The sequence below is a fragment of the Sus scrofa genome, chromosome 8, assembly GCF_054392235.1.
Source record: "Sus scrofa isolate SSC_HxYL_T2T_F1_AM1 chromosome 8, Sscrofa_HxYL_maternal_Yorkshire_Landrace_v2.0, whole genome shotgun sequence".
Lineage (NCBI taxonomy): Eukaryota > Metazoa > Chordata > Mammalia > Artiodactyla > Suidae > Sus > Sus scrofa.
This window is the reverse complement of record NC_139390.1, coordinates 41,809,846-41,827,400: the sequence shown is the minus strand read 5'-3', so window position 1 is coordinate 41,827,400 and position 17,555 is coordinate 41,809,846.

Genomic DNA, 17,555 nt, shown 5'->3' with positions numbered 1-17,555 from the left:
AATTAATCACTGGTAAAGAGGAAGGAGATTGACATGTCTGGCTTAGGTCAATGGTGATCATCGCCTGGGCTATATGCACTGCCACTTTAACAAAACCAGAGTTCTGCTGGCAAGGATGAGAAGGGTAATAACTCTTATCCCATAACTTAGGAAACCAACAGTGCCTCTCATAGCCTAGGAAACGTTACTGGCAATCTATCTAGAACAGGAATGCATTACCTCTCAGGCCTTTTCCTTCACTCTGATCCAGGAACTCCATTCAACTCTCCAACATATCCTCACAATCCATCTGTCACCTTCTTTTCTTCCTTCCTTTCATCGGAGGTTTCTCATTTGTAGCCTGTGTTACATCAGGCAAATTACCTAACCTCTCTGAACCTCTTTCTCTTTCTTTCTTTCTTTCTTTCTTTCTTTCTTTCTTTCTTTCTTTCTTCCTTCCTTCCTTCCTTCCTTCCTTTCTTTCTTTCTTTTTCTTTCTTTCTTTCTTTCTTTCTTTCTTTCTTTCTTTCTTCCTTTCTTTCTTTCTTTCCTTCCTTCCTTCCTTCCTTCCTTTCTTTTTGTCTTTTGTCTTTTTAGAGCTATACGTGTGGCACATGGAGGTTCCCAGGCTAAGGGTCAAATAGCAGCTGTAGCTGCCAGCCTACACCACAGCCACAACAACACAGGATCCAAGCCGCATCTGCGACCTACACCACAGCTCACGGCAACGCTGGATCCTTAACCCACTGAGCAAAGCCAGGGTTTGAACCCACGTCCTTATGGATACTAGTCGTTAACCACTGAGCCATGATGGGAACTACTGAACCTTAATGTTTTCATTATAATATCTAGTTTTCAGGATTGCTTTAGGAATGAGGTGATATAACAAACATGAAAGTACCTAGCCAGTTACCTGGCACATATGAAGTGTGAAATAAATGATAGTTAAACAGTATTGATAACAAGGATTTGTATAAGCTGTAGACTGGGCTTTAAATGCACTCAAGTAAGAACACAATGGAGGCATTGCAGGGGGCTTTGTAGAGTCTGCACACTGAGGTGACAATCAGCCAACTGATATTTAGGGTTTCCTTTGTCTATGATGCCAGTTAAAATCGCTGGGCCTATTAAGAAGAATCTGTTTGTACTGGCAATTTTGAGCAGTTTGGTAAGGGAGATATAATTGTGGTTGCCTTTAAAACAGGTTATCAGGGCTGGAAAGAGGTAGCAGGGCAGAGTGGGCAATGAAGGGGGAGGGGTTTTCTAACCATCTGGGGTAGATATAGGTCCCTGACTCTTTCTCAGTGATAATTAAAGCTGTGGCTGTGGTGTAGGCTGGCAGCTGCAGCTCCACGTAGACCCCTAGTCTGGGAAACTCCATATGCCACGGGTGCAGCCTAAAAAGACAAAAGACAGAAAGAAAAAGAAAAAGAACAAACCAAACCAGAGAGAAGCCTTGAAGGATGACTCAGGCCCAGAGGCTTATGAATTACTTGACCCTTCGCACCTAAGGGGGATAAAAAGCTTCATATTCATAATTATTTCAGAGAATGAATTTCTAGAAGTAAAATGACTTCACCTCTGAAGTTCTGAGAAAGATGGAAAAGGAACGGGGTCCCTGATGCCTGGAGAAGCCTTATAGAAGCATATAGAAGTTCCCAAGCTAGGGGTCCAATCAGAGCTGCCACTGCCTCCTACATCACAGCTCATAGCAAAGCCAGATCCTTAACCCACTGAGCGAGGCCAGGGATGGAACCTGCATCCTCATGGATACTAGTGGTGTTGGTTTCCACTGAGCCAGGAGAAGGCTCTCATTGTTATTGAGCCTGGAGCTTGAGGCCATGTCCCCTTTCCCCCAGAGCAGCAGGGGAATTTCAGCCCCTGTTCCCTGGCTGGGCCAAGAGATAAGGGGGTGAAGGGGCAAACCCAGCAGCTGCTCAGAGCTGTGCTTGCTGATAAACCCTGGGCCAATCAGATCATGTGTGCGCAGATTATCTCACGACAGCATCAGATTAGCCTGGCACGTTAGCGTCACAGGATCTTAGACGCTGAGTTGAAGGGGTTTATCCTCCTACCATCGTTGGAGCACCTTGGATAACCTTCCGCCCCAGCTGCAGCAGACGGAAAGGGCTCAGCAGTGTGTGCGGAAATGCCCACCTTCCTGGGTTCCCCAGGCCTGCAGACCCCTATCCTCCTGGGAGTTCAAACCCCTCACCCTCCAGATGGATCCCTTCGTAGGTCAGCCTCCCTCCTCTGAGGCATCAAGACAGCCCATCTGGGATCTGACTGCCTGGAGATCATAACTGACTGAAGAAGAGACTGCAGCTCGTACCCACTGACTGGAGATGATTCCCACCTGGCAGTGGGCTTGGTGATCTCTCCGCACACTGCCCAGTGCACGGCTGCCCAGCAGAAGCGGACCTTAAGCCAAGAGCTGAGGCCATGTTCTAGTCTAAAGCTTGTAAAAGACTACAGGAAAAAAGAAAAAAAGACTATGCAACAGACACTGTATGTGGCCCATAAACCTAAAATACTTCCTGTCTAACCCTTTGCAGAGAGTGTTGGCTGAGGGCTGCCTTGGAACATTTGAGGCCAGCAGCACTGGCATTGCTTGGAAGCTTCTTAGAAATGCAGTGTCTGGGAGTTCCTGTTGTGGCTCAGCGGCAATGAACCCAGCTGGTAACCATGAGAATGTGGGTTCGATCCCTGGCCTTGCTCAGAGGGTTAAAGATCTGGCGTTGCTGTGAGCTGTGGTGTGGGTCGCAGACGTGGCTCGGATTCCAGGTCACTGTGGTTGTAGCTACAATTTGACCTAGGCTGGGAACTTCCATATGCTGCAGGTGCAGCCTTAAAAAGACGAAAAAAGAAAAAGAAAGAAAAGAAAAGCAGTGTCTGGTGCAACACAGAACTCCTGAATCAGAATGTAAATCTTGTCATGAGCCCCCAGTGTTCTGTGAGCACAGAGAGAAGTTTGAGCAGCCTCAGCCAAGGCCTAGGTATCTCCTGGGTTTGGTGGGTGGGAGGCAGGCTCTGGGGCTGCCCAGGTTTGAACCATCATTCCACCACTCCCTTGCTGAGTGACCAGGGAAGTCTTCTCAGCTTTTTTATTTTTTGTCTTTTTAGGGCCACACCCATGGCATATGGAGTTTCCCAGGCTAGGGGTCAAATGGGAGATAGATGTAGCCTACACTACAACCACAGCAACAGATCGGCACCACATCTGTAACCTACGCCCCAGCCACAGCAATGCTGGACCTTAACCTGCTGAGCAAGGCCAGGGATCGAACCTGCATCCGCATGGATACTAGGTGGGTTCGTTACACTGCTGAGCCAGGATGGGCACTCCGAAGTCCTTTTATCTTTATCAAGCCCTTTCCCTGCATCCCTGAGATGGGACGAGCAGTTACCACCTAGAAGGGTTTTTGCGAGGCTTGAATTAGAGGAACAAACCCAGAGTCGGGGTTTAAAAAATATTAGGTTCTATATCTACTGCTTGGTTTCTAATGTCAGCCCCTTGCTTCTCTCTGGCTCAGAACCAGGACACTTATTTTGCATAGATTACGGGGAGCTTCGGGGCATGATCTGACTTGAGTGTTTCCCCAGAATCCCAGCTATGCAAATACTCTGAGTCAGCAGGGGAGGAGGGCAAGGCAGGCCTGCGCTCAGCCCTACCTTGTCAGGCTGTTTCTCTTCTGCCCCGAGGAGAGGGAAATGATTGCTTTCTGGCTGTGGGCAAATTGGTTTGTGTGGGCCTGAGTTAGAGGCTCCTGTTCCCTGAGAAAGAGGCAGTGCCTGGGTCAAACTAAAACAAGGTCAAAGGAAAAAAAAAAAAAAGCAACCCCGCCCTCCACCTGGAAACTGCCACAAACTGGCTGGCTTCTACGTTTCTTAGCCTCCGGGGGGGCCTTCCTTAGGCCATAAAATGGTTGCATGTCTTTCTGTTTTGCATTTAGTGTCTGCCTTTCCTGCACAGGGTTCCCGTTGAAACTGCCTGGCTGGCAGGTGGGCACAGGTTGAGGGGAAAGTGGGCTGTTCTTTAAGTGATGAAGGGCTTGGAGAAGCTGTGTGTTCCTGAGATAGGGCGCTGTTTCCGTTTCGATTTGCCAGCTGTTGCTCTGAATGAAGCGCTCAGACAAAGGGAGAGCTCTGTGCTGGGGAGGCCCGGTGAGGGGACAAGTGTTTATTTTATATAACGGCAGGAGCTGTGCTTCCTGTTTGACTTTTTGAAGGCTGCTTCTTGGGATCAATGAAGTCCATCCAAATATTTTCAAGGATACCGTCTCTAGAAAAGGCATTTGTCCCCAAGCAGTGTTTACTTTAATACACAATTCACATCAAGCTACCTTAGCACAAAGCAATTCCCTTACTGTGCCTGTGCATTTCTCAAATGTCAACGGGATGATTTGTAACTCCCGACCACTCTCCCCATGATGGAAATTTCACATAAATGTTATAGGAGATACATCCTTTATATGGATAGATAGATAGATATAAATGTATAGTAAAAAATATAAATACATATATATTATTTTAAAACACATGATGAAAAGCTATCACAAGATAGAGCATCTAGCCATTTGAATTTAAGACCATTTGGCAAATTAGAAGGAGATTTGACATGCTGGAGATACACCCCTACAGATTTCATGCTGGAGATACACCCCTACAGATTTCATGGTGTTGCCTTATGAAATCCATCCCTTTATCTCTCCAAGGACTTCAGTTCCCTCATCTTAAAATTAAAGTATTGGGTATAACAGGTGATGCATTGAGCTCTAAGACTCCCATTGGCTGATGGAAGGACTGCCGGAGCAGGTGGATGGGACAGTGGTGAAGAGGGTGGGGTGTGTGTGTGTGTGTGTGTGTGTGTGTGTGTAGGGTGGATAAGGATGGAAGGTTCAGCCTCCTCCTCTCCCTTCAGCGAGAACTGCTTCCCTGTTTTTATTTTATGCATCAGGCATTGGGAGCATCTGTTTGAAGAAAAGGTCTCCTAGGCTAAGTGAAAGCTTGGAAACCAATTTAGATGATCCCTAAAGTTGGATGATTATACATAATTTATCATCCACACTGGGACTTTTTGAGGTTGGGAAGGAGAAACTATTAATAATTGCACTGGGGTAACAGACTTAAGTGGGAGCATCCCAGACAAATAGAGAAGTATGATCAGCTGACCACTAAGTTCTATTCCAGCAGGGGGCTTTTGCTTCTCTGTTCTAGAATTCTATGTCTTGACTGCTTTTCTCTTTCTCAGCACCAGGCAGAGTTCTGGAAGCAGCCCCAGGGACAGAGGCCATCAGGAACAACTGATGGGGATGACATCATTAGATGAGAGCCTCAGGGACAGCAGCCGTCAGGGACAGTTCCAGGGACAGCAGCCATCAGGAGATAGCACTGTGGTAACTAGAGCGTGCATTGGAAGAAACACACAAGGGCATCTTGTGAACATGGGTTCAGCCTGGTCCTTGTTCAGGGTCATGTTAGAATCACCAATTTTGTGGCAGAAAACATCAGCACATCAACCAGTAATTACCCAGTAAGTAAGTGCCCACAAAGGACTCAGCCCGGAGATGAGGCCTGGTGGTGAAAGGTTATGCAAACCGCCCAAATCACGGGTCCTCGGAGGGGAAGAAATAGGCTATACAGGGGAAGATCACAAGGCAGAAAGAAGGTTTCATTCCCCAGGCAGGTTGTCAGATGAGCATTGTGCCAAAGTACAAGAATCTTGGTAGGGTTTCTGCAGAGGAAGAAAACACTGGGGGGAGGGGTGGGGAGGAGCAGATCTCCCCGCCCCCATGTCTAGCACAGGGTCTTTAAGGACTGCCTGTCCTGCCAGACTTAGCTATAGGCCTGGTTGGGGCACATTCGCCACTTACTTCATTAAGATTCCCACCCTTTGTCCATCCGTCCAGTGTTTGCTGCTGCGATGATGCACCTGGCTGGTCTGCTCCTTGCCTTGAACGTGACTTCTGCTCCAAGTCTCAGCAATGGGGAAGTGTACAGGGGAAAGTCATAATGAGGAGAAGGCTGATGATGTAATGGGTTATAACAATGTATATAGATGGGGACATTTACTTTTTTTTTAATTTAGTGATTTTTTTTTTTTCCATTATAGCTGGTTTACAGCGTTCTGTCAATTTTCTATGGTACAGTAAGGCGACCCAGTCACACGTACATATATGCATTCTTTTTCTCACATTATCAGGCTCCATCTTAAGTGACTAGATGCTGTTCCCAGTGCTATACAGCAGGATCTCATTGCTTATCCATTCCAAAGGCAATAGTTTCCATCTATGAACCCCAAATTCCCAGCGCATCCCACTCCCTCCCCTGGCCCCAGCAACCACAAGTCCGTTCTCCAAGTCCATGAGTTTCTTTTCTGTGGAAAGTTTCATTTGTGCCCTATATTAGATTCCAGATATAAGTGATATCATATGGTATTTGTCTTTCTCTTTCTGACTCACTTCACTTAGTATGAGGGTCTCTAGTTCCATCCATGTTGCTTCAAATGGGATTATTCTTTTTTTTATAGCCGGATAGTATTCCATTGTGTACACATACTACATTTTCTTAATCCATTCATCCGGACATTGAGGTTGTTTCCATGTCTTGGCTATTGTGAACAGTGCTGCAATGAACATGAGGTTACATGTGTCTTTTTCAAGGATATATGCCTGGATATATGCCCAAGAGTGGGCTTGCTGGGTCATATGGTAGTTCTACATATAGTTTTCTAAGGTGTCTCCATACTGTTTTCCATAGTGATATTTACTTTTGATTATTTTTTTCTGGCTTCCTTTTAGCAGGCAAATAATGGCTGGGAACTTTTCAACTAGGAGTAGGACATGGGGCAGCCTAATCTGGACTTGCCCACCTGCCAGGGGTGATCCTGGACAAGTATCGTAACTTGTCTGGATCTTGATCTTCTCATCTGTCAAATGGGGACATGCTCTTTACCCCTTGCCTTGCCTTCTGCCCAGGACTGGTGAGTGTCCCCTAAGTGTCACCATTACTCTGCTATCTCCCACCACCCCCTATCCTGTGCCCAGAGGGTTCTGCAGTTCCTTTGGGACTATGTTCTCATGGACAGGTGGCTCCATTCAAACTCTGTTCCCCTGGCATCTCACTCCTCGGTTCTCCTCTGCCTCTTTTTCCTTACCTTTTTGCACAAAACAGCTCACTTCCCCCATATTATAACCTCGCTGACTTTGGGAAAACAGAAGCCTTCACATCACAGCCCTGCAAACTACTAAAATTAAATATTGGACTTTGATTTTTGTGACTCACCTTGGCCATTTCTGTCTCTCCCAGTCATTCGTGCTTCCAACCCCTCCCTCTTCTTGGCTCTCAGCAGCGTGGAAACATTTTCCAGGAGCCATTTTGCAGAACAGGTCTGCTCTTCCAGCCCCTATCTCCAGACTCGACTCCGGCTTCTCTTGCCAGCTCTGAAGCCTGGAGTGCACTAACGCACTTGGCTAAACAACGCACTACACTCTGGTTTTACATAAGAAAATATCTCTTCTTTTATGTAAAGATGAAACCATGTCTGATTTAGGAATTGGGTTGGGATCCATGGGCTGGGAGGGGAGAGGCTGCTGGCCAATGACAAATAACGTCCCCTGGAGCTACTGGTGAACTGAGAGGGGTTCAGGCAGGGTCGGACCCTGCTCTGTGTCCTCTGTGACAAGTTTGTGGGCGCCTCCAAAGAATCAACTTGAATCCTCAACTAGCTTGAAGACCGGACACCTCAGTGGAGACACTCAAGCTTAAGAGGCCATATCACCAGTGTCACTAAGACCTTGGCCTTCTGGTCTCTGATAAACTCACTCTAACATCCAAGGAGTTGGGGAAAGGGCACTCTAGCTCCCCTCTTCCAGCATCAGAGCCCCAAACCTTCCTGTGTGCCCTGCTCTCCAGAGACACCAGAGGAATTCTTGGGGTGCAGTGGGCGGGGCACATTATTAGACTTGTCACTGGTCTCTCATTGACAAACAATGGCACTGCAAAATGTGTTGGAAGACTTAATGTATAAAACTGCAAAATGAGGTATGGAAGCCGAAAGGATTTCCCTTAGCATTATTGCTCAGGTGGGGTCCATCTTAGCTTGACGCTAGACCATAGCACAGGAGGGGTCCAGGGAGCTCCTGGCATTCTATCAGGTGCGAAGGAAAAAAAAATAAAGCCAATTATTATGGCTTCCCTGTAACTAATCAAAATGAGAATACCCAGGGCAGCAGGGGATAGTGCTATAGCTAGAGGTCTTATATAAATGCTAACAAGGCAAGAATGGGATTTTGGCTGGCCTGACCAAGGGGGCAGGGAGCAGGAGCTGCAGCTCTGATTTCCAGCGCTCATTTCCTCCCACAGCAATGCCATCTCACTTTAGTTTGCAGATGTGTGACGCTCTGGATGCCTGTACCTGGAAGGCAGAAAGAAAGCAGGTGCCACCTAATGCATGTAATAGATTAAAGCTGGATTACTCCAGTTCCAGAAATGCTTCTGTCTGTTTTGTGCCCTCCTATTTGTTTCATTCGCTTCTTATTCCTCTAGTATTTGCTGAGAGAGTTTTTATTTCAAAAATGACAAATAGGAGCTCCCACTGTGGCTCAGCAGTAAAGAACCCGACCGTGAGGAGGTGGGTTTGATCCCTGGCCTTGCTCAGTAGGTTAAGGATCCGGTGTTGCCATGAGCTGTGGTGTAGGTCACAAATGCGGCTCTAATCTGGTGTTGCTGTGGCTGTGGCATACAGGCTGGCAGCTATAGCTCCAATTTGACCCCCAGCCTGGGAACTTCCATATGCCTTACCTCAGCCCTAAAAAAAACAAACAAATAAATAAATTAGATAGATAGATAAATAGACTTAGTATGAGAAATAAATGGTTAAAAAAAAAAAAGGATGACAAAGGTACTGTATTCAGGCGTGGGAACTTACAAGAATGGGCTGCAGTGTCAGACAGATCAGGTTTGAGTCCCCCCACTGTGTTAACTTGAGCCAAATATATTTGGCTTCTTTGATGCTCAGTTTCCTCATCTGTAAAAGAAGGCTAATGAGAGTGCCCAGGGTATCTTTTGGGATTCACTGAAAGACAAATATAAATGCTCAGCTCGGAGCATGGCACAGAGACGATGCTCAATAAGTGGTAGCTATCCTCCTCCTCCTCCTCCTCCTTCTCCTCCTCCTCCCCCTCTTCCTCCTCCTCCTCCTCATTTTTTGGTTACTTCTTCACCTGGTCATGCTGAGTAGTGAACTTGAACCAGGACTGACCTAACTAGGCATACAGGCTATAGTTGGCTGCACCATCAAATGTTTTGTTTTCTTCTCCTAGAAAACAAAGCCTCCTTTGAAAAAGGAATTGCTTTCGTTTCCCATGGGAAGTAATTTCTACAACCCGAGAGTAAATGCAGCCTAATCACTAGAATGTGACAGTAGCTCTCAAGAATGAAATGTTCCATAAACAGTACTGCCTCCTAAAATTACTCAAATCTCAGTGCTCTGCTTGAGTCTTTCTTCTATTGCCCACTCATTCTCCGCCGCTGCTTCCCAGACTCCCTCCCACCCCCCAATCCCCGAAGAGCAAGAGCAAGCATGGGGGCTCTCCTGGGCTTCCAGATAAAGCTCCCAGGACTGGCTGCAATTTTGCTTATCCCTGGTGACCTGGGAGAATGGGAGATGGGGTGGAGGGTCCAGAGGCGGCAAAAGGCGCTTGCCAATAGGCAAAGCAGTGGACCATGCCTCAGGCATTTTCAGGGAACCATCATTTCATCTCCAAACATCTGCAACTGTCTGAAACATATTTTCCCTAGGGTTTTACTCTAAGCTGACAAAAGATGCCGGACCCCCCCCCCCAACAGATTCTGTGACACATCTTGCCATTACCGAACACACATCAGTTAGGTCTCTGCCTTGGAGCGTCTGTCTGAATAGGAAATATGCCAGCGCTCTTATCATTGCTGGCAGACTCGGTAACTCACCTGCTGATTGTGTCAGTAACGCAGCTCCCTGTGGTGGGGGCTCTTCTCCCACTTCTTTGAAAGCATTGTTCTCAGGCAGGCAAAATGATTAAGGTGCTTTTGGAGTTTACATTTGCTTTTTCAGAGTAAGCGAGAATCCCATGATTAATGCAATGCACCTTGCAGACACACAATCCTTGCCAAGGAATTCAATACTTTCGGAAACATACCCACGGCTTGTTTTTTCCCTGCTGAAATTTCTCCCCCCTCAAGAGTGGGAATTCCAACTCTAAAAGGGCGTCATATATAAGGCTTTTATTTCATGAATAAAGAAGTGAAGGTCCAGAGTTCGTAAATTATCTTGCTGAGGCCACATAGACAATTAGGAGCAGAGCAGAGCCTGGAACACTAAACTTGGGACTTCAGAGTCAGAGCTGTTCCTATCATTGCTCACTTACTAATGCCATCCATTTAATTACTGGCTCCAAAAATGTGTCTTGTCTCTGTCTTCTAAATTGGAAACCACATACATCTTGAGACATCATGTGTTTGACCCCTGAAGTTTAAAAATATTTTCCGAATTCGTTAACTATTTTTTAAAGTGAGGTTTTTCTCAAGCATCGATATTTCTGGCTTTCTCTTAAAATATGGACTATCTGACAACACTGGGCTTGCATCATTTTTTAAAAAAGATTTCTTTAAATTTATTTTTTTAAAGTATAATCTATTTACAATGTTGTGTTAATTTCTGCTGTACAGCTGTGATTCAGTTTTATATATATATATATGAATATATATATTCTTCTTCATATTCTTTTCCATTATGGTTTATTACAGGATATTGAATATAGTGGGTTTGCATTCTTGCAAGGTGACATAGCTGGAGTTGAGTGGCTGTTGTCCCCTTCTGATGGAACTGCCCTCTTGCCACAGTCTCCACCACTCCCTGCTGCCTCACACTCAGCCAGCTTCACCTCTTTATGACTGGCTGCTGGATGCATTTGAACATGACTCTGTGTTGACATTGTAGCAAACACCTTTCTAGACTTTATTGCTCCAGCCTAGAAGGATATTAGCTGGGGCCTCCCTGCTCCTCAAGAGCTGCCCAAAATTGTCTTGAATCCCCAATTCCACGGCCTGAGACATCCAAGACTTTCTCAATAATTGTGTGAATGCACAGAGATTAATATTCTCATGGTCTGCTTTGCCTCTAGCTCCTATGGTTTGACTCATTACAACTTAAAAGGATCTAGATTCTTCCTTGGTCTCCTCCTCTTACTCCAGGCAGTTCCGTATTATGAGCAGACTGTAACGATGTGGGTTTTGTGTGTATGTGGGCAGGAGGAGGAAGGGGAGTTATAAAGATTTTAATAATTCATCCTTCATGAGTTTTTTTCTTTGGCCTCTCTTCCATGGAGAGTTCTGTCATTCTGCTTCCTCCCCTGGTCCCCACTGTCCCTAACCTATTTAAAATTCCCCTCTCCCAATAGCAGAGCAGTTCAGCCTTCTTCCAAACATGCTGTTGCAAACCCATCAAGGTACTCGCAGAGCAAAGGTTTCTTTGTTAACACTGACCATGGGAGTTCCCATCATGGCTCAGCAGAAACGAAACTGACTAGTATCCATGAGGATGCAGGTTCGATCCCTGGCCTTGCTCAGTGGGTTTAGGATCTGCCATTGCCGTGAGCTGTGGTACAGGTCACGAATGCAATTCAGATCCTGCATTGCTGTAGCTCCGATTTGACCTCTAGCCTGGAAACCTCCATATGCCGAGGGTGTGGCCCTAAAAATACAAAACAACAACAAAAACAAACAAACCAACAAAAAAACACTGTCCATGTCTCTTTGAGGGAAGGTAGTATTCTAAATGCCAAATGTTTTCCAGCTACTCTTCCAAGACCTTCTGCCACTGTGCTTGAGGTTATAAGCTTCTAGGCTGAATCTGATTCCTGGTCTGAATCAGAAGGATTCCCTGAATTTTTTTTTTTTTTTTTTTTTTTTTAGGGCAGCAGGTGCTGCATATGGAAGTTCCCAGGCTAGGGGTCAAATGGAAGTTCCCAGGCTAGGGGTCAAATCAAAGCTGTAGCTGCCAGCCTAAGACACAGCCACAGCCACGCCAGATACAAGCAGTGCATGCAAACTACACTGCAGCTTGTGGCACCACTGGATTCTTAATCCACTGAGTGAGGCGAAGGATTGAACCTTCATCCTCATGGACACTAGTTGGGTTCATTTCCACTGAGCCACAACAGGAACTACTGATTCCCTGACTTTAGACACATTCAGCCCTAAATATCAAAATCCGAGAGATTTATCTGTTTACATGGCTGCCTACTGGTCTGTAAGCCTCCCAAAGTCAGGAGCAGTGTCTTATTTATTTATTTATTTATTTATTTATTTTTAATTTTTTTTTTTTTTTTGTCTTTTTGCTATTTCTTGGGCCGCTCCCGCGTCATATGGAGGTTCCCGGGCTAGGGGTCCAATCGGAGCTGTAGCCACCGGCCTACGCCAGAGCCACAGCAACGCGGGATCCGAGCCGCGTCTGCAACCTACACCACAGCCCACGGCAACACCGGATCGTTAACCCACTGAGCAAGGGCAGGGACCGAACCCGCAACCCCATGGTTCCTAGTCAGATTCGTTAACCACTGCGCCACGACGGGAACTCCCTTATTTATTTTTAGATTTTCATTACCTACACCGTGGGGAGGGTAGAGGAAAAGGCCTCTAGGGAACACAGAGAGGTATTCAATAAACCGTAGAGGAAGAAAAGAAGGAAGGAGGAAATGAAAGCCCAGTTGCCTGGTATGGTTGTACCTGATGTTCACTGCACAAGAAACACTAACTGAGTGGGGCTAATGAATGGGGAAAGCCAGGCCATGAGCTGCTCACCAAGCCAGAACCCCTGTGTCTGGCTGTGTCCTTCTTCCACTTGCCTGTCTTGACCCCATTTGCTTCCTTGCTCTAGAAGAGGCATTTTTTCCTAATTCTCACAAAGGTACTTAGTGGGAAAATATTTTGCCAAGGAAATGTGAATTTTTGGACACCTCGGTTTGTGTTGAACCCTCCCCAAAATTCCCATAGCTTTGTCAAGATTTTCCACAGTGGGAGTTCCCATCGTGTCTCAGCAGAAACAAATCTGAGTAGCATCCATGAGGACACAGGTTCGATCCCTGGCCTCGATCAGTGGGTTCAAGATCCAGCGTTGCTGTGAGCTATGGTGTAGGTTGCAGACATGGCCTGGGTCTGGTGTAGATGTGGCTGTGGTATCGGTCAGTGGCTACAGCTCTGATTAGACCCCTAGCCTGGGACCCTCCATATGCTGTGGTTGCGGTCCTAAAAAAAAAAAAAAAAAAAAAAAAAAATTCCATAGTGGACTCTGATAATGATGCTGGGAGTGCCCCCCCACCCTGCCAAGGAGTAGGAGCTAGGACAGCAACAGGAAGCCCCAAATCTAAAGGTGGAGTATTTGGGCCTGAAAATAAATAAAATCCCTGCTCCTGCCAGGGTGCATCCGTGAACCTGCCCTGTGACTGTCGTGGCCAGGAGGTGCAGGAAAGCACTCCACGTCTTCACTGTCCAGGCCTTCCTGGGAGAAGCGTGCTCAGCTGGCTTTGGCTCCACCTCATGCTCCAGGTCCCTGCGCTCAGCCTGTCACCTCCCATTACCCAGGCTCTGGCTGGGGAAGAGCATCTGGCAAGGAAGTGTCTGCTGGCCCAAGGGGTGAATTTAGGTTGCATTTGCAGGCTGAGCTAAGCAACATTTCAGCTGAGCTCCAGGAAGGCGGGCACAGCAGCCGAGTGTGAAATGAGCGCACAGCTGAGCCCTGACGCAGCAGAGGTGGTGCCCCCCGGGCCCGGGTGCTGCGCCCCCACTGCTGACTCGGCTCCATGGTCAAGAGCAGCGGGGTGGCTCTGTGAGGTCCCTGCCTTCCGCCCCAGGATGCTGCTTGATGCTTGCTCAAGGTACGAGGTGAAGCAGCTAAGCACCAGCTGCCTATCTGCCAAGGTCATTGTGAGCAAGCATCACTTCCTACCCTGGATATGACACAGATTCTCCGTGCTTCTGTTTAAGACTCTGATGCCTTTCTCTTCTCAGCAGGCCAGGGTCACAGCCTAAGGACTTGCAGAAAACATAACCACAGGAAAAGGTGCCTCAAAGCAATGCCTTTCTATGGAGTGGTTAGGAACTCAGGACCCCAGCTCTGATGGACCTGGGTTGGAAGGCTGGCTTCACCACATGCTAGCTGGGTATTTAATCTCTGGGCCTCTGTTACCCCTGCTGTAAAATGGGAATTATCTTCAGCAGTAGCTATTTGGAGGGCTCTTTGAAAAATCAAGTCGGGAGTTCCCGTCGTAGCTCAGTGGTTAACGAATCTGAATAGGAACCATGAGGTTGCAGGTTCGATCTCTAGCCTTGCTCAGTGGGTTAAGGATCCAGCGTTGCCATGAGCTGTGGTGTAGGTTGCAGATGCAGCTTGGATCCCGAGTTGCTGTGGCTGTGGCTGTGGCGTAGGCCGGTGGCTACAGCTCTTATTGGACCCCTAGCCTGGGAACCTCCATATGCCATAGGAGTAGCCCTAGAAAAGGCAAAAAGACCAAAAAAAAAAAAAAAAAAAGAAAAAAGAAAAGAGAAATCAAGTCAGGAAAGCATCTAGCACAGTGCGCAGCAGGCTCTAGGTGGCCACATGGTCATGGTGATTATAATGTTGACCCTGTATCAGTGACTTATCTATAATCTCTTTCTCTAAAGCTTTAGCTATTCAAAGCGTGGTCCGCATATCCACAGCATGGGCATCATTTGGGAGCTGATTAGAAATAAAGAATCTTGGGCATTTCTCCAGATCTTTCCAATCAGAATCTGCATTTTAACAAGATACCCAGGTCTTTGTACACTGACATTTGAGAAGCGCTGCTCTAGGACATTCCAAGGGCTTTCACCCATTCTTGCCAATAATCAGTTGGAGTCCTCGGAATCTGTTACACCATGTATTTCAAGGTTCTTTAGGCACCCCAGCTCTCCCCTCAATGACTGTAATACTTTCTCCTAGGCCTCATTCTAGCAGCAAAGCATCTGTTTAGAGCTTTATTTTTTCCCCTCTTCCTCTGGATGCCCTTAGAAGAAAGTGCAGAGAAGTGAACAGGGGGCGCAAATAAATGGAAGGGAGGAGAAGCAGCTCGAAGCCTGGATGACCCCCTTGAAGCCTCCAGGGACTCCTTCCATGCTCATGTGATTAATGGGGACCCACAGGGTGAGGCCCAGTGAATCTGTGGCCCAGAATCAACCTGATTTATGTATGTCTGCATTGCATGGAGATTCAGCCTTAGGCCTCCTGGACCTTGAACCCCTTTATAGGCTCCTGAGGATTCTGTAAACCTGGGCCAAGGCTGACACCATTCATACATTCATTCAACAAATATTCACTGAGTGTCTACTAGGTCCTAGGCTAGCTCTGACCCAGATTCCTGCTCTCCAGATCAAATTCGTGCTATGAGTTAAACTCTGGTTCTAGGTCAAGTTAGGTGTGTGACGGTAGAGGGATTCTGGGTAGGGGCCCCTCACTGCCCCAGCTGCTGGAAGTGTTGGTGGCGAGAGTTCTCAGCTCAGGCCCTCTCTGGGATACCCTTGACCCCTATCACATAGCCCTCTGGGCTGGTGGATGTCTGATGGGTAGGGGAGGAGGCACTTGGCTTCCATTCAGAACAATTCTGAAGGGCCTGAGTTGCCAGCAGGATTGACTGAGGCCGGCATTGCAACTGCATGATAGAACTGCAGGTAATTCTCTCAACTCTCCATGCAATCTTGCCTCCATCATCCCATATGGGACTAAGCACAGTCCCCACCAAACAGTTGCCAAGAAATCTCAGTGTCCGAACCTGTTTGCAGGGACTAGACCTAAGGCAATGCTTTTTTTCCTAAGTAGCCTCTATGCGTAAGGGCTTTGGGCTATGGCAACAAACTGCAGGTAACTATGTGGCTTCAACTGATATATTTGCACTTTTGGAAAAACATTTTCTCAAAGTTCTTTTAAGAGCTCCTAAAGAGCAGAGGTTCTCTGATGTGTTTATTTACCTTTTTAATTAATTAATTAATTAATTTTTTTGTCTTTTTGTCTTTTGTCTTTTGTTGTTGTTGTTGTTGTTGTTGCTATTTCTTGGGCCGCTCCTGCAGCATATGGAGGTTCCCAGGCCAGGGGTTGAACGCCAGAGCCACAGCAACGCGGGATCCGAGCCGCGGTCTGCAACCTACACCACAGCTCACGGCAACGCCGGATCCTTAACCCACTGAGCAAGGGCAGGGACCGAACCCGCAACCTCATAGTTCCTAGTCGGATTCGTTAACCACTGCGCCACGACGGGAACTCCCTATTTACCTTTTTTAAAGCATAAACAAATTTAAGTCTATTAACAGATACATGAATATAATCCCATTTTAAAAGAGGTGAACAATGTAGAAAGAAATAGAGCAGAAATTAAAAGACATTTTTGATCCAAGTTTTTTTCTCCAATCCAGCTCTTTTCTTCAGAAGTAACAAGTACTTGGGTGTGTCTCTCTAGGTAAGCTTTTTGCTCTGCATTTGCATACATGTAAATATATATAAACATACTTCTTTTTTAAAATAAATTCAACTTAAGGCATTTTATTTTTATTTATTTATTTTCCTTTTTTGGCAACCCTGTAGTGCAAGGCATTTAGGTTTTAAAGTGTTGAAACTTGAAGATCTTTTTTACTGATAAATATAGACCCACCTAATGCTTTTTAGTGGCTGCATAATATTCCCCAGCCTGGATATCCCATTTAGTCACTCCCTAGGGTGAAGACTTTTAGTGCTCACCAACATCCAGTCCCTGCAGCCCCCCTTCAGGTTGTGTGAAAGGATTGTCCTTCCTGCTCGTTGTAGTAACTTGGAGTCACATGACTAGCTCTGGCCACTGGATTGAGAGTAGAAGTGCCCCATGTCACTGCTGGACTAAAGTATTTATTTGCAAGTGTGTTACCCTTCAGCACTCCATCTCTTGGGACAGTGGAAAAGGCCTCCTGCTGAGATGGTGGACCCACAAGAGCAAGGCAGCCTGCACTGCTGAATCTCAGCACAAAGGACAGTGGCCCAAGGGTTGCCTGGATGCGGAGCAAATATTGCAATGAGCGTGACCTTACCTTTTCCCATGTTAACCCACTGATTTTTTTTTTTTTTTTTTTTTTTTTTTTGGCCACACCTGTGGCATATGGCGGTTCCCAGTCCAGGGATTAAACCTGAACCTCAGCAGCAGCCTGAGCCACCACAGAGATAACATCAGATCCTTAACCTGCTACACCATTGTGGGAACACCTCCCACTGATTTTTTTTAACCTGCAACATAACCTAGTATATTCTGACTAATGCACTCCCTTTTGGGGCATTTAAGTTGCTTCTAATTTTTCACTATTAAATAAAATGCTGCAATAAACATCCTTTATAGACATCTCTGAGCACAAGGTGGGTATTTCTATAGAATAGATACCCAGAAGAGGAACTGATGGAGTGCTAGTCCGCTTGACAAAGATGCCATAAACTGGATGGTTTATAACAACAAACGTGTATTTCTCACAGTTCTGGAAGCTGAAAGTCCAAGATCATGGTACCAGCA